Source organism: Phyllostomus discolor, chromosome 6 (assembly GCF_004126475.2).
Source record: "Phyllostomus discolor isolate MPI-MPIP mPhyDis1 chromosome 6, mPhyDis1.pri.v3, whole genome shotgun sequence".
NCBI classification, from domain to species: Eukaryota; Metazoa; Chordata; class Mammalia; order Chiroptera; family Phyllostomidae; genus Phyllostomus; species Phyllostomus discolor.
This window is the reverse complement of record NC_040908.2, coordinates 162,907,195-162,916,014: the sequence shown is the minus strand read 5'-3', so window position 1 is coordinate 162,916,014 and position 8,820 is coordinate 162,907,195. Positions and strand designations below refer to the sequence as shown.

General features: G+C 50.2%; 1 pseudogene; it reads left to right on the top strand.

The window, feature by feature from the left end:
- Positions 1–1,335: 1,335 nt before the first annotated feature.
- Positions 1,336–2,819, top strand: LOC114499125 (annotated as a pseudogene).
- Positions 2,820–8,820: the final 6,001 nt, after the last annotated feature.

Here is an 8,820-nt window from a genome sequence, read left to right as displayed (position 1 = left end):
CTTCACTCCCGAACCTCTCGGCCCCAGGAGGTTGAGAACCGCCCTGCTTGGGATCAGAAGCTATAACCCCCGCCAAGGCTAAGGCTGAGGGAATGACCTTGAACCGTAAGCCACCAAGGAGACAGGCTTATCTCCCTGGCAGGAGCACCGCTTCTGCTCCTTTTACTTCATCTATAACCGACCCCCAATGCTTGGTCAGTTAGCCAATGACGGGTAAGATTCCCCAAGGGAGGAACGACCTAAGACAGGCATGATCACGTGAGAGGCCCCTAAGGAAGGACTTTGGGGGCTACAGAAAAAGGGGGTGATGGGCCCTCGCTCCTCGGCTTTGACAAAGCCTGAGTCCTCATTATGCCTGCAAGAAATCTCCTAATCTCTTGGCTGCCTTACTTCCCTTGCTCCACCTAAGCCTGAAACAATGACAGGGTGGTGTCACCCTGTGCTGGAAAGGGTGGGTTCCCCCCGTGATCAGACCTAAGAAAGAATATGTAAATTCCTGTGAAACCTGCTTTGTTTAGTTGAATGACAAGGGTCCAAGGAAGAAGTAAGTTTGTTCCTCAAAGTTATACAGCTCTTTGACCCTGACTCAAAATAGGCCCTCAAACTTCCTTGTTACCTATTGTTTGATCCTTACTTCCTCGCAATGAGTAATGAGCTTTACCTGAATTCTTATGCAAACGCCTCTGTGGGGGAATGGGACACTCTCTCCCCACCAGAGAGAGTGGCCATCTCGTTCCTACTTCCCCACAGAAATTGCTTGTCTCTGTGTATGTCTTTCTTGAGTTTTGACGAACCATCCGCCGCAGCGTTCCGTGCTCACTGCCGGCCAGTGAGCATGCATCCCCAGGACTCTCATCTGTGAAATGGACCATTATTAGAGCAATAAAGTGGCTTTACATCGGCCAGTGTAGACCAGCTGAGCCCGAGCTGGGATTCAGCTGTGGCTGTGATCTATGGTTGCTGAAAGGGCTCTTCAAGGCTCAGTGGATTAAGAACCAGTCTGCAAACCAAAAGGTCACTGGTTCAATTCCCAGCCAGGCCAGGTGCACAGTTGGGGGCGTACAAGAGGCCACTGATTGACATCTCTCACACCAACATTTCCCTCTCTCTCTTCCTCCCTCCCTCCCCTTCTCTCTAAAATGAATAAATAAAATCTTGAATTAAAAAATCTTTCTCAGTCTCAAAACACGGATGCACATAGAGTACATAAACAGCTATCTGGGGTATGAAAATTCTAAGCGGGGTTTCGACGGGGGGAAGAAATGTCCAAAATGGCTTCTTAGGGGTAGGGTAAAAAAAGAGAGGTTTGGGGGTCGGCCCCTGACCGAAGAAAAGATGTGGAGTGGGCTGCTACCTCCCGGCTCACGTGAAAGTGACGTGGAGTTGAATTCTGAGGAGGAAGACACAGAGAACTCTGGACTTAACTTACAGGAAGATTAAGAAGAGGGAACCATTACAAAAACTGAATTTCCCTACTGATGGACCAGAAACAGGAGCAAAGGCCAATGTAAATGCATAGTAAGAGTGCCCTGCTGGAGTTAAATTTCAAGAATTGCATAAAAAACACTCAACTTCAAGACTCAAAAGGAAAAGGAAAAAACACTCCAAAAACGATGAATTGAAAAATGAAGAAGAATGTCATAGTGGGCAGTCCTCCGATAAAGCCCAGTGGAAGGAACGTAGTATTTTGGAGTCAATGACAGCTTTGAACCCCCTGTTAAAAAGAGGGGGAAAAACCAACAACCTTGAGAAGTCCAGCTTTGAAAAGAGCATAGACCAAGCTGTGGAAAGAGTGGACTACAGTGCCCTGGCTGGTGTGGCTCAGCCTAGCCTATGAATCGAGTAGCCACCAGTTCGATTCCCAGTCTAGGGCCTGGGTTGCAGGCCAGATTCCCGGTGGGGTTCATGTGAGAGGCAACTACACATTGATGTTTCTCTTTCTCCTTCCCTTCCTCTCTTCTAGAAATGAACAAATAAACTCTTTTTTTTTTTTAAGAAAGAGTGGAATAAGGAGAAAGCTGAGGAACTCGGCAACCAGCTAGCTACCCCAGAGTGTAGTGTAATAATCGAATGCTTGCCATGACTTTGTAAAAGCTGAAAGGGAACAGCTTCCCTTTCACAGGTTGCTCAAAAAAAAAAAAAAAGAAGAGACTTGCATGGGGATCCAAGCCAAGAAGAGATGGGAAACCAAACGCAACATGGAATATACATGTATGTGCCAGAGTTCTTCAAGACATAGTGTCTTCTCTTGAGTTTTTACTGGAGTCTTCAATTGCTCTAGTGACTGAAAAGATATTCCTGTTTATGTTAAATATGTCAGGAAATTGATAGAAGTAGAAAAAAATAAGCATGAAATTTGGGTGTCGATTATCAAAACTTTAAAAAAAAAAAGATTGTATTTATTTATTTTTAGAGAGAGAAGAAGGGAAGGAGAAGGAGGGAAACGTCGATGTGAGAAACATCGATCAGTTGCCTCTCGCCCACCCCCAATCAGGGACCAGGCCCCACAAGCCAAAAGGTCACTGGTTTGATTCCTGGTCAGGGCACACGGCTGCATTGTGGGCTTTTACCCTGAATGATGATGAGGTGACGGCGACGGAGGATAAGATCGATGTTCTCATTAAAGCAGCTGGAATAAATGGTGAACCTTTCTGGCCGGGCTTGTTTGCAAAGGCTCTGGCCACGGTCAACATGGAGAGCCTCATCTGCCACGCAGGGGCTGGTGCACCCTGCCCGGGAGCTGGTGCTTCCCCCCCTCCACCAGTGCTGCCCTGGTGGAGGAGGGGGAAGTGGAAGGGATAGGGGAACTCCAGGGTTAAAGAGTTTAGCCTTAGCTGATGGGCATACGTGACTAATGCAGGTGGAGAGTTGTTATTCTAGGAACTGGAATGCATGAATACGTGACTCCAGGAGGTGGAATCAACCTTTGTGGTCCAGGGGGTCTGCAAGCCTTGGAGACAGTATTGGAGCCATTGTGCTGCAGGGAGGGAACGTCTGTGATGCAGGTAAAGAACTGTTGATCCGCACGTAAAGAAGTACTAGAAAAATTGCCCCGACTGCAACTCTTATACCCAACTAGCCTTTCCTTCTAAACCCCTTACCCACCCTTTCTTCTCCTTATATAAAAGGTCGGCTTGAGATGAGATGTTAAGGCAGTTTTTAGGGTACACAACCTTCCCTCCTCTCAAACCACCGGCCATCTGAATAAAGCGCCCGCCCGTAAAGATTTGATCCTTGTCTCTACTCATTGGTTCTGGTGGTGACAGGCAGCACGAATGCTGCCTTTTCTGGTGTCGGAAGAATCTGAGGAGCCTGGTGATGACATAGGCTTTGGTCTTTTGAACGACACCTGTTTTGTAACACATTCGATAAAAAGCTGAACTAAACAAACAATAGATAAAATAAATTAGGTGATGATTCCTACAAGAGAAAAATGGTATAATCATAGTAGATTGTTAAAACTCAAGACAATATAACTTTGAAATGTCTTTTTAAAAAAAAGCCTGGGCATGCTAACCCAGAGGGCCTAAAGCCCTCCCATTATGTGCATGGGAGGGATGTGATCCCCACATCCAGGTTGCATTACTAGTGACGGCAAACCCCAAACTTCTGAGCTCTGCCCACCCCACAGAGGCCTTCAGTCCCTCCCACACCCACCCAGGCCAGTCTTTCCGAAGTCCTGATCTGTCCACATGTTACTCCTTGGCTCACTGTCACCTTGAACCTATCTTCTTTTTCAAATATCTGAGTCACTTTTTTTTAGATTTTATTTATTTATTTATTTTTTAGAGAGGGAAGGGAGAGAGAAAGAGAGAGAGAGAGAGAGAGAGAGAAACATCAATGTGCAGTTGCTAGGGGCCGTGGCCTGCAACCCAGGTATGTGCCCCGACTGGGAATCGAACCTGCAACTCTTTGAACCTATCTTAAGAAGCTACCAGCTCACCCCAGGCACTGCAACAAGAGTTTATGAAGAGGTAACTGGTACAGGCTGTGGTTTGTCCCTGCCCTTGTACCAGCTCCCAGAATGTTGCTGCAACCCAGAGGCTGCTCTGACTGTTGGGGAATTCCTGAGCTGAGCGGGGAACTCCTCCTTTCTCACCCGGGATCCAGCCTCCCAGTGGGCCTGTCTGAAACAGCCGCAGCAGCATGCCCAAACTTCTTGTCCCTCCCCACAGGGGCCTCCGGCCTGTCTGGGCTCCCGTCTTGCCCAGCTGCCCTCAGCTTAAGTAGTCGAAACACAGACGTGGCATCCTGTCACTCCCTGCTGAAACTCTTTCCCACAGTCCAAACTTGAAGATTGCTTTCTGGTTTTGCAAAGTCAAGTCCTTTCCTGCTCCGTGGCCTTGGCCCAAACTGCTTGCTGGCTTTGCCGAAAACCTTCCTGCTCTCCCCCTGCCCAGGTCTGGCTCATAAGCCATAGCTCAGAGTTTTCCCTGACCTCCCTCCACCACCATGACCGCCCCTCATTCTCTGCCACTATTTCGCCTCCTTATCTCCTTCACAGCAGTTGTCACACTCTGTTTACCGGCTTATTGTCTTCCTCCCCACTAGACTCAAAACTTCCTCACGGCCGGGACCAGATCCATTTGCCCACTACTCTACCCCTAGCCGCGTGTGGGCAGTTATTTGTCCAGGGAGTGAATAATGTACATGTGCATGATCAGAACTGGTGACTGCCTCCCACGGGGCCTCCCACCCCACATTCAAGGCCCAGCACTGCTATTAAGGGTCCACATGGGCAGGTGACAAGGGGGGGCTGAAGCCACGGAGGGTGGTGCCCAATATCCTCCAGGGTATAGGCTCCGAGTGACCCTGGGGGACTTCCCATTCTTCATCTTCCATGAAATTATTGGTAATTAACCAGGAAGGTAAGTTTCAAATTCATCCCTCCCCCCTGGGAGACCTGCTCAGTGAGCTAGTAGGAAGGATGGCTCCTCTGCCTGCCCCCTGTGACTAGGTCCTGGCTGGGCGGGACGGAAGAGAAGGCTTGGTCAGCACTGCTACAGTCCCCGCAGCGTTCTTGACACCCACACGCTGCGAGTGACCTCTACGTGTCAAGATACTGTGCTGACTTCCACCCAGCTTCCATGAAAACAATCCCCCGACCTGACTCAGCCACGCTATATAGCTTTCTGTTATTAGCAACATCAGTGGTTTCCTGTTTTCAAGGAATTTTTTTATGTCTTTGATCTCCCTGATTCCGCCAACCTAATGCTATAATCAGCCCACCTACTCATCTCTGCTCTGCTCTGGGGGGAAGAAATAGAAAGCACATCAAATAGCTAGCCTTTAGGGTGATGCTGGGTGCTTTCCACATATTACCTCACGGATGAGACACTACCTGTGCGGGAGGTTCTGTCGTTTCCATTTGACAGCAGAGACAACAAGCAACGTGCCCCCCCCCCCCCAACCACAAAGGTGGGAACTTTGTGAAAGGTGAAAAGCATTGAGAGCTCTTTGTCAGGGCAGATTGCGTTCTTAAGTCCTAAGGGTATGTGATGAGAGATTTGTATCCTGTGTAATCTACGATCAGGTCAGATTCCGCTGGAGAGGACGCAATGTTAACAAAGCCAAACAAGGTCTGTCTGTCAGCCAGCAGATGCGCGTTGGGAGGTCCTGGCCAGGGGGAAGTGCGATCAGAGGAATGTCCGTGGCCTGGAACGAGAGCCGTGCTGGATGAAATGCCAGGTGGCTTGAGTTCAGGCCAGCCCCTTCACCTCTCTGGGCCTCAGTTTCCCCGATAATAAAACTAAGAGGTAGAATTAGGCATCACTTACAAAGTCCCTTCTAGCTCGGATGTCCTGCGACCGACGGGTATTACCAGACTTCCTGGCTCCAGGTCACAAAAACTGCAGGTCCCCATTGCCCCAGATTTCATTGCTCCCACCCACCCCCATTGCCCCTCCAGGTTACAGGTGCTCTCCAGCTGGTCTCTCCTCCCGTCTCCGCTAGACCTGGCTCAGCCTGTGGCTGCTACCAGACCGGTGTGAAGAGGCCATGAAGCTGGTCTCTCGGGTAGGGACCCCACCCAAAGCTTCAACCCCACCCTCCAAGCCTTCCAGGGGCTGGTGGCAACCCAGCCTCTTGCCTCACCCCGGCCCCCCGGTAGGAGTTGTTGGCTGAATATTTATTTATTTATCATTTTAAAAATATTTTCTTGTTTATGCTATTACAGTTGTCCCAATTTTCCCCCTTGGCCCCCTCCTACCCAGCCATACCCCTAGCCTCTTTGCTTTTTAACTAATCCCGCACACGTGTAACTTTTTGTGGCCTCTTTCCTGGACTAGAAAATGCAGAGGGTGGAGAAGGTCCTGCTGAGGACGCCCTAACTTTGGGACGGCCAGACCGATTTGTCTGCGGCCTCTGGTGTGCTGCAGCCCCCCGCTGCCTGCTCTCTGCTCTGCCCAGACGTCTCAGGAGCCGCTGAAGGTCTGGCGGGTGGAGAGAGTGGGAGGGTCCATGGCCGAGACCTGTCCCATCTCTGTGACACTGGGAATAGTGTCTCACTCCCTCAGGTCTTCACCTGCAAAAAAAAAAGGGAAAGTCCTTCTGTCCTGCCTCCATTACAGGTTTGTTGAGCAAATCGAGTGAAGGGATTCCTCTGAAAGGATCCCCCTCCCTCTGTCTCTCCCTTCCTTCCTTCCTTCCTCCCTCTCTTCCTTCCTCCCTCCCTCTCTCCATCCTTTCCTCCTTCCTTCCTTCCTTCCTTCCTTCCTTCCTCCTTCCTTCCTTCCTTCCTTCCTTCCTCTCTTCCTTCCTTCCTTCCTCTCTTCCTTCCTCCCTCCCCCTTTCCCTCCTTTCCTTCTTCCTTCCCCCCTTCCTCCCTCCCTTCCTTCCTAAAATAACAATCCTGTGTGCCAGGCGCTTTCCTGGGCATTGGCTGTATTGTAGTGAGTCAGGCAGATTTGGTTCTTGCCCTCAAGGAAGCTCTTACTTACAGTGTGGACCAACGCTAACCAAGTGTACTTTCTGGGATGACGGAAACATCGTAGCCGCCGATCACGCGTGGCTACTGAGCACTTGACACGTATGTGGAAGATAAAAAGGCTGCTGTCATAGATCGTCAATTCCTAGGTGGACAGGTCATGATGGGTAGTCACACCCCAGACCTATAACTTCTTCTTCTTTTTAAAACATTTTTATTTATTCCTTTTTAAAGAGAAAGGGAGAAAGAGGGAGGGAGAGAGAGAGAGAGACATCGATTTGTTGTTCCACTTACTTATGCATTCATTGGTTGATCCTTGTATGTGCCCTGACCCGGGATCGAGCCTGTGCTCTAACCAACCGAGCTACCCAGCCAGGGCTATAACTTCTTCAGTGGAGGGTTGTGAAGCCAGCTCTGTCCACTGTTCTTACGCATTCAGGTTCACACACCTCTGAAACTCCAGGAGTAATACCCCAGGAAGGCCTGCCCACCTTCACGAGAGCACAGACTCTTAACTGTCCTATAACTTGATCCCTGCCTCGTTCCTCCCACCTTCACGTGATCTTCCTCGAGTTCCCTCCATAATTTCAAGTGCGTAGAAGAAGCTGCAAAACTGTCTTTCTCCAGAGCATCTGAGATCTTACTTCCCAGCAATTGCCATCAGTTTGCTTCAGATCAAGGTTTTTAAAAATGTTTTTATTGATTGATCTGAGGGGGCGGGGAGAGAAACATGGATCTGTTCTACTCACTCATGCATTCGCCCATTGGTTCTGTGTGTGTCCTGCCCAGGGGTCGAGCCCACAGCCTTGGTGTATTGGGAGGAGGCACGGACCAACTGAGCCACCTGGCCGGGCCGGCTCGGGTAAACTCTTGTAAAAATTCTCTGCAGGTTTGGGTGCTTCTTATGTCAGCACATAACCCGTGTGACTGAGGCTCTGGGTCTTTAATTTTATTAGATTTTAACAAATTTAAATTCTTTTAAGATTTTATTAATTTATTTTTAGAGAGGGAAGGGAGGGAGAAAGAGAGACAGGGAGACATCAATGTGCGGCTGCTGGGGGCCGTGGCCTGCAACCCAGGCATGTGCCCTGACTGGGAATCAAACCTGCGATGCTTTGGTTCGTAGCCCGCTCTCAATCCACTGAGCTATGCCAGCCAGGGAACAAATTTAAATTTTAAAAAACCCCATGGAGGCTGTGGCTACTGTGTTAAATAGTGTAGGTCTAGACATCTAGGGATTAGGAAGACACGGAAAATAAATAAATGTATGAGTCCTCAAAAGGTTAGACATAGAACTACCACATAACTCAGCAGCTCACTCTAGGTATATGCCCCAAAGCAGTGGAGATAGGGATTCGAACAAACTCGAGGACATAAATGTTCATAGCGGCACAAGGTGCTACAACCCAGATGTCCATGCAGGGATAAGACAGTGCGGGATGCCTACCACGGGGCATTATTTGGCAAGGAAGGCCTGGTCGCTGGGGTGCCTTCCCCTGGTCGCACTTCAGCCTGGGGACTGCTCTGAAAACCAGCGACGCCCTGCTCAGCTCACTTCCCGCTGGCCCCGTGGAGGGGGAAGTAAGCCACGGTCTTGGAATCGGCTCCAGTGGATGTCCTGGCTGCTAGTCGTGTGGCTGCCTCGAGGGAGAGGCTGCTCCCAGGCAGAGGAGCCTCGAGAAGCAGCAGAGCTGGGGGAGAGCACCAGCTCAGTGTGACACGTTAGCATCGAGGGCCCTGTGCGCCCTCCCGACGACTGCAGCGTTGCCCCGAGCTCCGTGCGGATGGTCAGCAGGAGCTACGGCCCAGGAGGGGGGCGGAGGTGCCAGGCGGCGGTGACTGGCACCACGCCAGAGGTGGCAAGTGGTGACCCTGCCGTTTGGACGGTACGTCAC